Source organism: Peromyscus eremicus, chromosome 19 (assembly GCF_949786415.1).
Source record: "Peromyscus eremicus chromosome 19, PerEre_H2_v1, whole genome shotgun sequence".
Classification (NCBI taxonomy): domain Eukaryota; kingdom Metazoa; phylum Chordata; class Mammalia; order Rodentia; family Cricetidae; genus Peromyscus; species Peromyscus eremicus.
This window is the reverse complement of record NC_081435.1, coordinates 16,884,320-16,902,459: the sequence shown is the minus strand read 5'-3', so window position 1 is coordinate 16,902,459 and position 18,140 is coordinate 16,884,320.

The following is an 18,140-nucleotide window of genomic DNA, read 5'->3' as shown; positions in this document are numbered from 1 at the left end:
AGGTGTTATTCTTTACCTTTAACATAGTCTATACTTGCTAAAAATAAATGACTATTTGCATGTCTGTTTCTGGCCACTGTATTTTCCACTGTTCTCTTTATCTGTATGTTTTTTTCCAATACTGGGGATTTACTATAGCTTTATATTCATCATTAAAATAGATTTTTATGACTGTTTAAGCATCCTTCCTTTCTCAAGTTATTGAGGGTATTTGAATTCCTTTGACTTTCTATTAAAGTTTTAGAATCAGCGTATTAATATTTACAAAAATGCTTGTTGGCTTTTTCATTGGGATTGTCTCAATCTATATATCAATTCTGAACTCAACATTTTAGCAATATGAACTTTTCTCATGGTGTGTGTGCCCTTTATTTGGGTATTCCTAAATTGCTTCAGCAAGGTTTGGTTGATTTACATGTACGAATCTGTCCATCTTACTACCTTTATGACCATACATTGTATCTTTTTGAATGATGGATTTTTGACAGAAGATTTTTTAATTTTATTATGTATACTTGTCTATGTAAGTTTATGGCATGTGTATACAGTGTCTGCAGAAGCCAGAGATAGTTGTATAGGTGTTAGATCACCTATAGCTGTAGTCACAGGCAGTTGTGAGGAATCTAATGTGGGTGCTGGGAACTGAACTCAAGTCCCCGGAAGGAGCACTGGGCACTGTTAACTGCTGAGACTTCTCTCTAGCCCCATGACAATTCTCATTTGATGTAAACTGTAGATCCTCTAATTATTTTTTATGTCTTTTGTCCCTACCCTTTTCCTCTTTGGATTTGCTTGGATAACGTTTATTAACTTTATGATGATTATAGCTAAACTGATTGTTTCTTTAGCTGTTTAGAATAAATCTACAGATGGGGAATCAAATATAGTCTCCATTTATGTTACCATTATTTTGAAAACATGTAAAACTTACTTTCAGGTATTTCTTGTAGTCTCCATATCTCTGCAGAAATTTTTCATCTGCCTTCCATATTGTCTCCCTTTGCCAAAAAAACTTATTATATTAATTACAATCATATTCATAGTTTTTTTCATATTTTCTGTGAGTGTGAACACATGAATTACATAAGATCATAGTTTTGGTTTTATATATCAGCAGTGCATTTCCTTTATTTCTTTACTTATTTACTTATTATATGCCCTTTGTCACACCTCATACTTAACATGGACTTTGTTGTTGTTTAGAAGAACACTCATGTAAGAAATATTTTATCCTCTGAAGAAGAAACACACACCTTTGTTGGCTAAGGTAACAGGAGTTTTGGTTTACCTAGCTCTCACCTGGCTTGGGTAGATGTGCTGTGATATTATATTCCTGTAGGAATCATGAGCACTAGGTATGATGATTTGTTAGACAGGGTAATATCTATTCCTACAGATTGAGTCTTTCCATTGTTCTTCATCTTCAAAAGAGTCTCCTTTCACTCTCATCCTCATCCTGCCTTCTTATCTTTAAAGTATATCATCATGGTACAAGCTGGGGACATATGCAGGTTCAGAGATGCATGCATGGCATGGAATCTCAGCACTCAGTACTCAAAGCTGAGGCAGGGGGATATTGAGTACCAAGCCAGTCTTGGCTACATAATGATATTCAGTCTCTCTACCCTGTGTACAAAGGATATTGGACAAGGCACAAGGTCCTTTTGATTTGTCTTTCCTGAGTGGCAAAGGGTTTTATTTCTCTGAAAAACTCACTGTTTGCTTTGATTCTCCCACAAGGCTTTTCTAGCAGAGATGGGGAAAATGTCAATAAATTTGTTCTTGATCTTTTTTATGTCTTTTCTCCTGATGTAAGGTCTACCTCATAATGCTCATTTTATTAGGCCCTTATCATACTGTTTATTCTGAAAGAATTTTGTGTGATATGATTATTAAATTATGTCAATATGTATAAAATGTAAAGCTACCAGATCTCTATATATACACAAAGCTGTCAACTAATCTATGTACCATCTAACACAATTTCATGATATTATTTTATTGGATCATCTCAAATTAGTTGCTTAAGAAATCTTTTTCCTATTTGCTGACACATAAAATGAGAATTAAAATATTTTAATATAATGATGCGTAAAAATTCATATGAATAACAAAAAGCTAATAATCAGAATATAAGTTGCCTGACCCAATTAACTAGGCAGTCATCATTCATTCATCTACATGGATTAAAAATCCACTATGTATTTGTGGTAAGAATGTAAACATTAAAATACAAATCTCACAAGGTTTTTTTTTTTCTCATTCACTGCTCGTTCTTCTGTCATCAAGTCTGACTACATATTAAAGCAGCTGGTGATTACGTAAAAAAATAGACAATAGATTTTATATTATTTTAGATAAATTTGTATGGCTTGTTGATACTATGCATGATTTTAAAAGGCATATGTAATAAAAGCAACTCTTTGATAGTAGTTGACGTAAGGAAGTATGTTAATTACTGAAAAGTAATATGTATTCTGTACATCAACATGGTTGAATGCAGAGAAGCTATGCCACTGCAGAGTTCTTAAGAAAGTCACTGTGTTGACTTAGAGCCAAATTAAGATTTTAAGTTGAAAAATTATATCATCTAGAATGTACTGGATTACGAAGAGAAAAATATTGTATTCAAAGTTTGCAAAAGAGAAAACTAATCATGTTAATATATTTTCTGTGCAAATAAATCAATCTTTAAAGCCATACTCTATGTTGACATATTCCCAGTATGAGAATCCCAGAATTCTCAGATTGGACTCCACTATATCCAATTAACATTTCATTACTTTAAAAGACACGTTTTACACAACACTGCAATATACACAATCATCAAAATTATCAAACTCCTTACAATACACATTTTGCCATCACTCTTCTTAGATCCAAAACATTGGTTGCAGGAAAATATCTCTAAGGAAATCATGATAAATATTATGAAAGCTGCGTAACATGATTGGGGAAAATATACCAGGCTCTCTCTGACCAGCGGAAAAAGGAGGCAACAATAGTGCATCATTACTAGGATTGTGCATTAACTGTTAAGATGTTAAACAATATGGCAAATTTCTACTCCTGCATGTTCCCTCACAGTGAGACCTGGAATTTCACACTCAATACGCTACCCATTTCCAAGATCTATAGGAAAGTTAGAAGTTTATTGAAAACAGTGATGCTTCAATACTTAAAGGACTGAAAGTTTTGGTTCAATGATTGGTTTGCACCCTTAATACTTCATTATGTTCATTAGAAGCAATAGATAATGTATCAATTATCTCAAATAGCTTGAGGTACCAATTTCAATAACCCATGAAGCAAGTCAGTTTCATGATGAAGTGGATTTGCACTGACACATGTTTTTCTTTGCTCCAGATTTCCTGTGCTTAGGACAGAGTCAAGCACAGAGTGAAGTCAAGGACAAGATGACATGGACTTCAGCCTGGCCTGGCTCTAGGTGAACTGATGTACCTCTAACTTCAGCTTTAAGCCATGTGATCTTTGATAAGTTTGGTAAAAACACCCATCTAATGGGATCACGGAAAATATCTAGATAATATGTATTAGAATCTTAGGACATCTGGGAGTTTGAATTTAATTAGCCCATAATCTCATAGAGAGTGGCACACTTAGGAGGTGTGGGTTGTTGAACTGGATATGGCCTTGTTAGAGGAAGTGGGTCACTGTTGGGGTGGGCTTTGATGTTACTTATACTCAGGATACTGCCCAGTGAGTCAGTCAATTTCCTATTGCCTGCAAGATGAAGGATTCTCACCTATTCCAGCACCACTACTGCCTGCATGCTCCTCACCACGATGATAATGGACTGAACCTCTGAAACTGTAAGCGAGCCACCACAATTAAATGTTTTCTTTATAAGAGTTGCTATGATTATGGTGTCTCTTCACATCAATAAAAATATTAACTAAGACAGAAGTTGGTAACAGGAGGGAGTTACATCCTGAAGAAAGCTGCTAACATGGAGTGGAACCAGTCCAAGGGAAAGAAGTGTGCTGTAGTCAACAAAGCTGAACAGTATTGGAGATCTGAAGAGCACTTAGACATCATACAAGGAGATACAGTTTGGAGTTTACCCAGCTGGTTTTCAGTCTTGCTTTGGTCAAGTATTTCCTCACTATGCTTCCTTGCCAATGTTTTGGAATGGTAGTGTGTATGTATTCTTTGTCATTGTATATTGGAAGTATGTGATCTTCTTTATTTTGATTTATATAGAGGATTACAATTAAGAGACTGCATAATTCTTAGAAGAGACTTTGAATTTGAAACATTGTTGAGACTGTGATAGACTATGGGGACCTTTGAGGCTGGCCTAAGTGTTCATTATGGTATTGTTATAAGTTTATGGGAGCCCTGGAGTGGAATGTGATAGTTTGAATGTAAATGGCCCCCATAATTTCATAGGGAGTGGCACTGTTAGGATGTGTGGCTTTTTTGGAGTCAGTATGGCCTTGTTAGAGGAAGTGTATCACTGTGGGGGTAGGTGTTGAGGTTTCTTATGCTCGGATACTGCCCAGTGAGTTGGTTATCTTCCTGTTGCCTGCAAGATGTAGGACTCTCAGCTACTCCAGCACCATGTCTGCCTGCATGCCATCATGCTCCTCATCATATATTGTTAATAGACAGAACCTTTGAAAGTATAAGCAAGCCACCCCAATTAAATGTTTTCTTTATAAGAATTGCCATGGTCATGGTGTCTCTTCACAGTCATGAAAACCTTAACTAAGATAAAACATGATCTCACACATAATAAGCAATTAATAATTTTATTTAAAATTTGAAAATTATGACTTTTCTGTTATTATTCTCATGTCTTTCAGTCTTCGTCTCTGGTTATTTTTACATGTTTGTATCAGTATTTGGGGAAGTGTTTTTAAAATTAGAGGTTAAATTTTATATGTGTGAATAAATTCAATAAATATGTCAAATCTCTGTATTCTGTGATCTATCTTTAGCCTATAAGGTTTGATCAGCTACCATCCAGTCAGAATCAAGTACATAGTTCCAAATAAAAGAGTGATAAACACTTTTAATATGAGGAATTGAGGGCCTTCCCCAGTCTGTTAGAACTGAATCATTGCTAGCCTAATGCAATAAGATTATATACAGAGAAGAGCTTGTAAAAAATGCTTTGACATACTACAGCCACTAAAAATTATTAGGATTAATTGGAGTCATAGAGTCTCAAGAACTCTGGGATAAAATGAAGTAATTCAGTCCAAATATCAGATGTTGTACTCTGAGTTACAAATTTTCCACACTCCTGCTGTTTTTTACATTATGTGGCCCCAGCTACTCAGACTTCCTTTACAGTCCTCTAAGAACCTAAGGCTTTAATACTGTGCCCTCCTGAAGTTTCATTTGCAATCTAGGCATCAGGCAGGATGGAGTTGCTATGTGGTTCTCTTCTCCTTAAAAACATATTATCCCCTAATGGTATCTCCTCACCTTCCCACCCTTCCTGGGAGAGAACAGTCTGTGGCAGTTTAGAAATATGTGCTGTAAATTGGCAGGCACAAGCACCCTAAAAGACTATAAAATAAACATGAATCCCCTTTGAAAAAAATCTTTGTATTTTCATCACATCCCTTGTAAGCTAACACACTGCACTGTTTACAGTCTACCACTACAATATATTTTGAAACGATTACCTTCTTCTGAGTCGTTTCTGTCATAATGTTCTCCATAGGTACCCATAAAATGAAAATGTAAGCCGTTTTTATTGGCCACACTACATCTTAATTGAAAATATTAAAGGGGATTGCTCTCCTACTGATTTTTCCCTCCATTTAATTGGCTAATCATATGATATTTTTAATGGAATAATCGTGAAAGAAAATATGAATCTAATTTAAATTCAAACTGGATTTGGGATATTTAAGAGATTATCCCAGAGTAGCAGAGGGTGCACGAGGCAATAAACATCTGCTCAGTCCTGACCACTAGCCTTCATGTTTATGAGCTTGGGGGATATTTATTTTCAGGAGACGTGATTCTCTACATTTGGACTTCAGCTGTTTTGCTGTTGTGATTTTAGTGAAAAAATTCAAATTTATCAGCAGATTTTGATCCATTTTTTAACCTCTTTTTTTTACTCCTACACAAATGCAATTCTGACAAATGGGAAATTGTCTCAGGGATTCATTTCGTCATACTGAGATGAAAAAATTTCAGCCATTAATTTATATCTTGCTATAGTAAAGTGTAAACAGATAAGCAAAACTGGTAACAGCTAGGCATTTTGTAGTGTATGACCATGCAGCTAGAGTGATAGAAATTTACATATTTCCTCCATGTACTCATTGAAGTGTTTTGACTAGCTTCCATTGTAATGTTACAGTAGATATACTCTAAGTTAAACAAAGAAGTAGAGGTCCCAACTTCTTCAAACAGTGGTAACAGTCAGAGTGAAACGGTCCAGTCTTACAAAGACTGTTCCTCCTGTTTTAGACGTCTCAACTGTACCAGCAGGAAGGGAATTCCAACAGCCATTTGTCCTCAGTTGCACATCCCACATTTGAGCTGCAGTGATTACCACCTGAATTTAATGTGCCAAGTCTGCTTCCTTTCCAAGGCTAGAAAACACCAGCAAGTACTGGCATCATCACTGCTCTGGGCTTGTATTTGGGGAATGACATAATCTCTCACTATGTCTTTAGTGTTGAATTCAGTTACACAATGAGGATTAAAACAAGAGCCCCTTTACAGACTTCCCATAGACCTTTCTGATGCTACAGCTCAGGTCCTGAGACTGACTTTGAGATTACTGTTTGTTTTTTTAATACTTTCATGGAGATACATGAGATTTTAAAAGGCTTTGGAGAGCCACGAGGAAGAATGAGCATAGCAATTTTAAAGTTCTACATTATTCTATTATATAATACAGGTTATATTTTTATCTTAGACCTTCCACTAAAATATTGGCTATAAATTTAAGGAAACAAACTATTATTGATCATCAGTGGCATAAACAGTAATTTTTGTTCATTGTAGTCCGGAGAAAATTTTTTCCCAAGGTGAATGTCTCACCTAACAATAATTCATTTTATTCAGGACCAAGAACTCAATGTTATTGCAGCTCAGAAGACAGAAGGAACTTTTGGAGAGGAATAACACATTTGGGAGAGAGATCAAAGTTAGGTTAACTTAACCATAAGGCAGAAATGTGTAAGCAAATATGGTCTGCAACCTCATAATACTGTTTCTGTTGCTGCATAGCTAAAGTGTGTTTTGAAAGGAGCAGAAAAAGTAAGTCTCTTTATGTGGCCTGACAGAAAGATACAGCCATGCATTGCTTAACAAGGAAAATGCACTCTGAGAAATGGGTTGCTATGGAAAGTGCCCAATATAAATATTATATAATTTACTTATATTTACTTATGAAAAGCAAGAAGACTTTAATATCAGTGGTTGGAGAATAGGCTCACTGGTGTGTGTGTGTGTGTGTGTGTGTGTGTGTGTGTGTGTGTGTGTGTGTAGAGTACTGTATACAAAATACATTTTACCAATTCAGACCACAGTTGACAACTTAGATGTCCAACACACACTTTCTGATATAGTTTGGTTCAGCAGTGAACTATGCATTTTATTCTCAGCATGCTGTTGCTGTGTCTGCTAAACCATTTCTTCATGCATAACAAAGAATATTAAGTTGTTTGAACTTGATGATCTTATCTCTTAGTTTTCTGTTTGTCAATGAAGCTAGAGATCCCTGACTTATTGTTATACATGTTGGAGTGTCAGATTTTTCTGGAAGTTGACAAACACTGAAGACTAAGCAATTATTAGTATCAGTGTCATAAGGCTGAGGACATGTTTTCAGTTTTATATTCTAGAATCTTTAAACATTGTCTGAACGTAAGATGTAAGATGTATACTTTTCAATGTGAAGCACTAAAGTAATAATCATAGCAGAAAAAGAATTCCATATATTTCATCTTGTGGGTTTAAATATATTATTTTGAGATCACTGGGAAGATAATATGAAATATATCTATATTAGTCAGTCTCCTTGAGAGGAACAGAATTGATAGAATGAATACATATATACGTGTTTGAATATATATTATAAAATGTATAATATTAAATACAATGAATACATATATAATTCAAAATAATATATATTATTTATAATTACATAATATCATGTGTGTTTAGCTGATTTGTTAGAGTTACACACAGGCAGTGATGAAGCTACCCAGATAATGGTTGTCACCCAATAGAAAGACCACAATTTCAGAAGTTGTTTAGTCCTTGAGGCTTGATATCTCAGCTGGTCTTCAGTCTACTTTAGAACCCTGAAGAAGTAGGTTGAAATAGCAACAAAGCAATGCATCAGAAAAGATGAACTTGTCAGTGAGAATGAGGGAAAACAAGTAAAAAGTAAAGAACTCCTTTTTCTATATTGTTTTATGTAGGCTGCCATCAGATTGTATGGACCAAATTTAGGATGCATCTTCTGATCTCAATGATCCAATCAAGAAATCTATTCAAAAGTGTGCCAGACAATTAAGTTTTAGTAGATTCCTGACTTAGTCATGTTGACAATGAGGATTAGCCACTACAATATCTATTAAAGCCTCTTTTGAGGCCTTGCAAATAAAATTACAGTTTTATTAGTATATTGCATTTATAGGAAACAACAAGTTTCATTGTGATATTCTCATATGGCATATAATATAATGGGATCATGTCCATTTTACCATGACCTTCAATATATTGTCCTCCCTCTCCTGGATTCCTTCCATCTTCTCTAATAGTCTCCATCTTAATTTCACTATCTTTGTGGCATATTCCTTAACCCCTTTCATTCTATATATAAAACATGCAACATATGTACTTTAATGGTCATGTTGTGTTCATTTAATGTAACAGCAACATTAAGCCTCAGAAACACAATATCCTGAGTGAATTCTTGTCAGCTCACAGAGCTGAAAAAGAAAGCCTCATAGAAAACCAAAACTGGAAGCAATGCAGAGATCAATGGATAACGGGGATCGCAACCCCAGTGAATAATTTTACATCACAGCTCCTGCATCTATGGCTCAGGGCAAATTGAGGGAAAAGGAACAGGAAAGAGTGTAAGAGCTGAAATATCAAGGAGTCTACTGTAAAATATCATCTTCTAGAAATGGCCAGAAAAATGGGACCCAAACAATGGTAATATCAGTATACATGCTAATGCAGAATGGGAGAACTTTCATAGGGTCCTAGCCTTAGACAAAGGAACACAATAAGTACCAGCTCCCAAGAGAGGGAAAATTAGCCTCTGCTGGTGATGAGTCCTCCTATAGGTTAATTAATACAAAGTGGTCAGCCATGATACCATATATACACAAACAGCAAAATCATATTCAGCAGGTTACATTTATGCATTTGTGTGTGTGTGTATATATATATATATATATATATATATATATATATATATATATATATATACATATGACTATAACAATAATAATCAAGGGAAAGTAGATTATCAATTTTGAGTGTGAATTCTTGAATGAGGGTGGAGGGAAGATAGATGGTAGGAGCTGGAGGGAGAAAATGGAAGGAGAAAAGTTATATAATTATATTTTAATGAGATATTTACATAAAAAGAAAGGGTCTGTCATTTTCACTATGATGGAAATGTATACTTTGGCATAAATTAATATCTTCTTGGAGTTGCCTTGAGCATTAGCATAGATAAGATGTGGTGAAAATAAAGCAATCAGCTCCTTTATCCATAAATTACTATAAGTCTACAGGAAAACAGGTCTTCTTAACATCTGTAAGCTATTTTATACTGGAGTTTCCCATGTAACAAAAAAATGTGGACATCATGAAAAATATGAAAATTTTCATTTTATATGAGTTATTATTTTGAAAAATATTCCCCTACTTGATGTCAGTGATGAAAAAGTTTTTATCCAATAGATGTGAAATTGACATTAAATTGACTCAACTTAATGACAGAGCTTACTGTGCTTATTTGGATCTCTTCTTTTAGATACCACCAACTTCAACTTAAACAGACATTTTAAAGAATAATCAAAGATGACCAACATAAGTTAGATTCATGACAGGTACAAAAGAATACATACAAAATTGTATAAGATTCTATTACATGAAATAGAGGAAGACTTTTGAGTTTGGACATCACTGAGAAGAAAAGTTCAAGAAACAGTCAGGGAAAAATTCTACTGATAGCTAAAAGGAAGAAACCAAGCATGCTAAGTTTAAGGACACTTTCCATACAGTAGAGTGGGAAGAGATAGTGTATATATTTGAGTTATTATGCCCTTTATAAATCACCCCAATCATATGGTAATAGATTCTATAATCAACAATGGAAAGAAAAAATTGATGGTCAATTATATGAGAAGAAAGCAAAAGCTGTTTTACTCAGTGGTGAAATCACAACAAAGTCAAAATTAATGAAAAAAAGTCATCAGGATCTAGTTCTAATGGCTAAGATATTTTGCTTCCCCCCATTTGTCTTTCCTAGCCAGTAGCCTTGCATAACCTCCTTTTAATGGTGGACATTGACTCTCTCCTTCTTAGTCTCTCGCATGCAATGACTCATCCTCTTATGAAGCTCATTACTCTATTGAAACTTTATAGGAGATGAAGTGACATAGAAAATTTAGAGTCCCCCACTGTCATTATGATCACATTAATTAAGCAATAAGACTCAGCACTGCAGAAACTACATAGTGTTAATTCATATCTTGGGATGAATGTTCAACATGGGGCTTAGGAATGAGGCCACAGGACTCCCATTATCGCCATTGAGCCACGTGGATTAATGCTGGACACCTGCTCCTCAACTCTGCCATTGCTGGTAACAAGGAGTTATGACTTATATAACCCCTTGTGACAATGTAATTGTGTCCCATATCTCTTTTCACTCTCAATGATCTATACTCTGTTATTCACCCAGTATGCTTTTCATGTTAAAAAGATAATTCAAAAACACAAGTTAATTTCAAATGTATCATTACAAAATCAGAATTAATCGTGAGGAAGACTTGAATTTCATAAGAAGACAGAATACATGTTTTCATGTAAATATTTGGATAAAAACCTAATATGGAAAAGAAGAATATGAAGTAATGTATTTTGGAAGATACTCTTATTTAAATTAGAATTCAGAACTCTGATCCTGAGAGCTACATAGCATGGAGCTTACATATGGACACACACATTTTAAGACTGAGTAAGTTTGAATCTAGATCAAGAGAATTCTTCATTTCCACAAAGTAATAACGAATTTAACACAATTCAAGTGGCCTTCTCCTCCCCATGTTGCTACTCTTCTGTTAGTGTTAATTTAAGGGGGATTTCTATGATAATTCAACAGTTGAAAATTTGAAGTTTCTCAGCATATAATACAATTATTTTCTGAATATATTTTAGAATGGAGTTTGTAGTTCTAAGTGCAGATAGCATAGTCATTGAAGATGTTCAGAGTCTTGTTTTTTCCACAAAAACTTTGGGTAACTTTGAAAAATACAACAGCTTAAATATAGTTTTCTCCGAATTACTAGAACCGGGTTTGCTTCCATGTAGTTTCTGTACTTTGTTTTGGTAATCAAAGATAATGTCTTGGGTCTTTAAGAAAACTAATTGGCCCCAAATTTATGTTTCTTTATATTTCATAGTATTTATTTAATCTGGTGGGCCCTTTCTAAGTAATATACTTATCAAAATGTAACTATCTTTATTTACCTCTTTAAAATATGGTCACATGGACACAGTAACATAACTGTAGCTCCACCAGAGTTAAATTATGCGATGCATCATTTTATCAAGGGTCTGCATCTTGTCCATGGTTGTTCTACACTGGCTCTTACCTTGTTCATCTTTTTATTTTCTAGTAAAGAAGATGCCTGACTCGATCCTGAAGTATAATTTTTAATCGTGTGTATAGCTTTAGATTCCTGTATCATATTAACCTCTTCTCTTGTCTTGGTAATAAGATCCATAAATATACTTTCCTGGCCCAGTTACTCTGATAGATTTACCGGCATTGGAATTCAAGTTCAAATACTCTGCTGTAAAACCGAAGAAAGAAAGAAAGAAAGAAAGAAAAAAAGAAAGAAAGAAAGAAAGAGAGAGAGAGAGAGAAAGAGAGAGAGAACAAAAGAAAGAAAGAAAGAAAGAAAGAAAGAAAGAAAGAAAGAAAGAAAGAAAGAAAGAAAGAAAAAAGAAATATTCTGCTGTTGTATTTCTTGAATGCAATTCTCTGTTTGAAATATACCCTTGTTTTTACTGTTAAGATCCTCTCCTTGTTCTTTATGGCAACTTTCTGATGTTGTTTGTGTGGTGGGGACCATTTTTAAAATCTCTTCTCTGAACAATTTTTCATATCTTTCTTTTTGCTCATATCATACAGTATGACCATTCTAATACCAAAAAAAAAAAAATTCAGTAATTATGTCTGCATCTAGGCTTTCCCAGACGATACCACTGTCTTCTAGTTAGTTCTTTGTTACTAAACCTAAGATACAAAAATAATATAACAACTTCTGTCTATGATTTTCCCTACTACATATGTGAGATGAGCAAGTTTGTGACTAGGGGAATCACAAAGCATTTTTCACTGGTGAAGTCTGCATTTCAGTGAAGAGTACCCTTTTCACAACATAAAGTTTAGAATATCAATTCTGGAAGCAAACAGGCTTACTTTAGACCCTAAAGCTGTGGTAAATATGACCCAAGCGATTTCAGCCAATGGGTGAAACTCCTAAATGCTCAGAAATTTGTGAGATTTTTCTTCTTATTTATATTAAGTACACATGAATAATATTTATCCTTCATTTAACATAGAAAAATTAAAGCAAATGCAAAATATTGCTGATAGTCAATTAATTCTTGGAAGATACCCAGGTGAATTGCATTGTGGTATCTGTTAGCAAAAACTGACTTTGAAAAAGAGGAAATTAAATATTTATACAAATAATTACTGTAACAAAATACACGTGGAAATTATTTTTTAAGTTATTTTTGTTTTACATTGAAGAACACAGTTCATGGCTGTGTGGCCCTGAACTGCCTTGAGATACCTAACAGAACAATGTTAGGAAAGTTAGTAAAGCCAAACTCTTATTTGATGACTATGAACAAAAAGAGGGAGAAAAGAGAGTCTTGGGTGAATCGATCCTCTTCAATGACATGTCCTCAGTTACCTAAGATCTTTACTGGTCTCCATCATCTGAAGATTCCACTACATCCCAAATACTGTAGTTCTTAGGACCAAACCTTAGCACTTGAACCTATGAAAAGATCTGTCCAAAACATAGTAAGAAACACATGTTAATGAACTTACACAAAAATATAATGCAATAGATACAATGAGCAAGTTCTGGGTAAGAGATTAAGAATGAGTGTCTTGATAGTGTGGCAGTTCTGTTACCAGATAATTTATAGGTGATTATTTTCAGGAAAACTCAAAACCTACCAACAGCTAGCATGAGAAATAGGTTTGTCACCACTTGATATTTCATGCCACACTAGGTATTATGATATAAAATGTAATTCAATCCTTTGAAGAATATGGCAAGTTTCATTTCTTCCATCTTTAAAATAAGCATCCAGAAAGTCTAAAAAGAAGCAGGGGGCAGAATGGTTGAACTGGAGCCTGGATGATGCAATGGGGGTAAGATGGGATATTGAAGTCACCATGCTGGACCACAATTTCTCCTGCAGCTGATCACTTCACATCTCTGTGAATATGTTTACCAACTTGGCAACCCTGAGGTGTTTTTTTTCTATCACAGTAAAGTTCTGGCTTCCTGCAAATCTCATTTTCAGAAATATGGTTTCTCTAGTGTTTTCAAGTCTTCCTTATTCTCATCTATATGCATTAGAGAAAAACCTGAGTTCCCCATGCTGAACTTCGCTGACTGCACTGGACATAACCAGTAGAAATTGGTTATAACTACTATAAAGATCATAGGCGTGCGCCACCACCGCCCGGCTTTTTTTTTTTTTTTTTTGGTTTTTCAAGACAGGGTTTCTCTGTGTAGCTTTGCGCCTTTCCTGGATCTCACTTGGTAGCCCAGGCTGGCCTGGAACTCACAGAGATTCGCCTGTCTCTGCCTCCAGAGTGCTGGGCTTAAAGGCGTGCGCCACCACCACCTGGTACTTTTTCTTAATTTGGTTTGTAATTGTTAATTTCTTTTTTTCTTATTAAATAAAAATGTGCAGGTGAGAATGTGGTTATGATAATTCTGATATAACCCAAAGGATGGGAAAACTACTTATAAAATATGATAAAGGACTTATATGTAATGTATTCAAAGAACTTTAAAAAAGAATAAGTAAATTAACAATACAATTAAATTGTAATTGTTAATTTCTAATGCTAGTATTTAAGCTACATAGCATCAAGAACAGCAAACCTGAATCAAGGATTTTCTTTTTTTTATAAAAATAGAGGGTGTTTTTTTTTCCTCACAAAATACATCTTGAGGTAACTGGATCTTTTGGAACTGGAGTTAAGTAAAATTCTGAACCCACCATATGTGTCCTCAGAACTGAATGTGGTTCCTTTTCAAGAGCAACAAATGCTTTTAACCAATAAGCCATCTCTCTAGCCTCCTTTCTTCCTTTTAGAGAAGTATGTTGTGTTATTTAGGTTGTCTTTAGGATCATGATATCATAGTAGATGAAATGGAGATCTTATTCATTTTCATATCTGGACATTAGTATGGTGAAGAAGTTGTTTTGGGGCCCAGGTTGAAAATGCATTGAGTGATACCTTACAGGCACACGAAGTGTCCACATTCATGGTTTGGCACTGATGCTGAGAGAGCTTATGAGGAAGGACTAGCTAATGTTAACATTTAAATCAGTAGACAGGGCACAATGCATGTAACTCCCAAGTGTGAGGGGAATACATTCAAATTTTTAAGGGCAAAAGTTCAATGAATTTTCCTTTCTCTGACCATGTTCTAAGCAGAGCCATTGTTCAGTCCTGTTTCCAGATTTGAAGCATTACTTAAACTGCTTTGTCTCTGATTCTCAGATCTCTTAACTATGATTTGTGCTATAGCATTATTATATCCTATTGCAGACTTAAAAACTCCACATCTTGGACTTTTCAGCTCCAATAATTGTGTGAACCAACTCCTTTGAGTAAGTTCTTTTTTTTTCATTGATGCACAGATGCATACACACATTATATACTTTTAGACTGAAACTCTACTGGGATTCAACATTATAAATATAAAATCTAAATTTTTGCTTTTTAGAATTTAATTCTAATGACAGTCTGAGAAAAACTCTGACACATGCATATTTGTTTGTGAATTATAAATGAAAGATCTAGAAAAGCAAATGTGTGTTCCAAAATTACGTATTTAAACAAGGGTTGAACTTGGCACTTTGGAACCCATATTTGTTCTCCTCCCATTATGTCTATTATCTCAGGCAAGAAGTAATATAATAGGTGGAATTGTGTATAAGGAGAGAAGAATGATTATTGCTTCTAAGATCTGTTCAATTAGTTGGTTGATAATGATAATAGACATTCTCTCATAGTTATGACAAACTCATCAACATAAATTAATTATATAAATCTGTCACAATCCTACTAGCTGAAATTGATCATTTAGACAAAAATGATTGGTTACACAAACTTCATCCAAGTAAATGATTCACAGTAGTCGATTCAAACTGAGATCCTTTCCCTTCTTGTACACTAAGGTCTCCCAATTTGAATCAAGCCAATGGCAAATTAGGGAGTGCCCAAATACCATTAGTCTTGTTCCTGAGCTGGAGGTGAATTATGGTTAAAGAAAAATCAAACATGAGGAACTTCTACAAAGGAAAGATTTTGCCATCTGTCCTAAGTCAGAGCCATTCTGATCCTCAGAGTGATTTAGCATCTTCTAAGAAGTATATTTCCATGTAAAAGATCTATACAATATCAAGATGTCAATATCCCAACAAGGATGGGAGTGGTCTTGTGAGGTCCCACTCTTATCTAATGAGATAGTTGGAATAATTCTCTGCTAGGGGAGGGGAGGGAAAGTCACTTTTCTTCAGGAATATGGGATCTGTCAGACTCCAGTAGATAGTCCCATACCCATGTACATGCAGACAGCACTAAATGGACTCTGTGGTTATACTGAGAGAAAAAGAGAGAGTGGAGTATAGGAAGCCACAGACATAGAGGCACAGATAAAAATCAAGTAGTCATAGGGTGATGGGAAAGAATTGGAATGTATAAAATAGAGTGTAAATTTGGTCCAAACACATTACATGCATATATAAATATTAAATACATTATATCAAAGAAAGAAAAAGTAAATATATTTCTGCTTAGTAGGCTATGCCTTCAAAAGTCACATGATTTGTGCTAATATAAGTCATGGACACAATACAGGGCATGATTATCCTGTCCTTGATTCAGACCAGACTGCATTTACTCAGTGTTAGATTATCACAGTTGACCTATTATAATACAGGAGTGTTAACTGAAAACATGCTATGTCTTATATGCTGTGGGATGGTCTGTATGTGCTCTGATTGGTCAATAAATAAAACACTGATTGGCAAGTGGCCAGGCAGAAAGTATAGGCAGGACTAACAGAGAAGAGAATTGAGAGAACAGGAAGGTGGGGGGAGACTCAGCCATGACAAGCAGTCTGCGAAGATGCTGGTGAGCCATGAACCACGTGGCAAGTTATAGATTTATAGATATGGATTAATTTAAAATATAAGAACAGTTAGCAAGAAGTCTGCTATGACCATACAGTTTGTAAGCAATATAAGTCTCTGTGTTTACTTTGTTGGGTCTGAGCAGGTGACAGAGATTTGTCCTGACTGTGAACCAGGCAGGAAAACTCTAGCTAGACCTATATGTAAATGGAGATAAAACTTCTCATTTAGGCAAATGTATTAAAGCCAAGCCTGTCATAAATTCTTTTAAAGTAAAAATTGTCTTGGGGTAAAGAGATCAAGTATATAATTTGACAAACAATTATTTGAGCCTATAGACTTCCAAAGGAACAAGGTGGAGCAGACATTCTCACTAAGAAAATTCAAGCACCTCACCTCTCCTCACATTTGAGCTTGGCCCTCAGCTCCGAGGCATAACTCAAGATTCGATATTAGAGTGTTTCATTTGCAGACAATTAGACCTAGGATTAGATTCCACTGCCTCCTTGCATATGATGGCAGTGGTGGTATTTCCAGCGACCTTATTTCCACTCCTTTACCCTCTCAGGCATCCCCACAGAACCATTGCTGCCTTCATCAAAACAGTTTCATTTGTACTCATGAAAGCGTTACCGCCAGTAAGCAGAAGACATGGAGCAAGCTTAAACGTTGATGCCTTTTCCCATCTGAATATCACAGATCTTGTCTCTCACTGTGGTATAAGGTCTCTGATTACATCAGCCTCTCCAAATTATGCTGAAATGAAGGCCATTCAATTTGCCACAATCAGTAACTTTCGAAAGAGTTCATATAATTGATTTCACAGTCATATAGGCATAGGTGACAGAAAGCCACAGCTTCATTTAGGCAATGTTTTCTTTCATTCCAAAGTGCAGTATTCAATAGAAATCAAATTCTTTCCTCCAACAGTTGGCAGCTAAGCTGTGGCACATACAAGTTTTTTTTTTCTTTTTATTCTTTTTATGGTGCAGAATCATGAAAATTGAAATTAATGCCCAAGGTGATCTAATAGAAGTCAGTAGGCTACAGGTAAAATACCTTCTTTTTGAAGCTGGACCTGATGAGTATTTCAGCCAGAAGGCAAGGAGCCATTCTGAATGCGATTCTAACCTTCAGGAGCATTTGTTGCAAGAGGAAGACTTTCAGTATCCAGTCAATGGGGAGATTAGATGTGCATGCAGCCATTGTGCCAAATACCGCTACAGTACTACACTGTTTGACTGTGAAAAGTGGAATCAGATTTACACTCTTTAGGTGACTTGTGACTGCTGACAGCTCCACTATTTCTGGAAGCACATGTGTCTTGGCATAAGCTAGGCTTGCTTTTCTGACCTTAGGGTCGATAACAATGGATGCTGAATTCATAGTTTCACTGCTCAGAATGGGAACCAGCTAAATTTGATAGAAAATCTTACAGTCAACAACCTCTTGGATTTTTATTTGAGATTTACAAAGTTTAT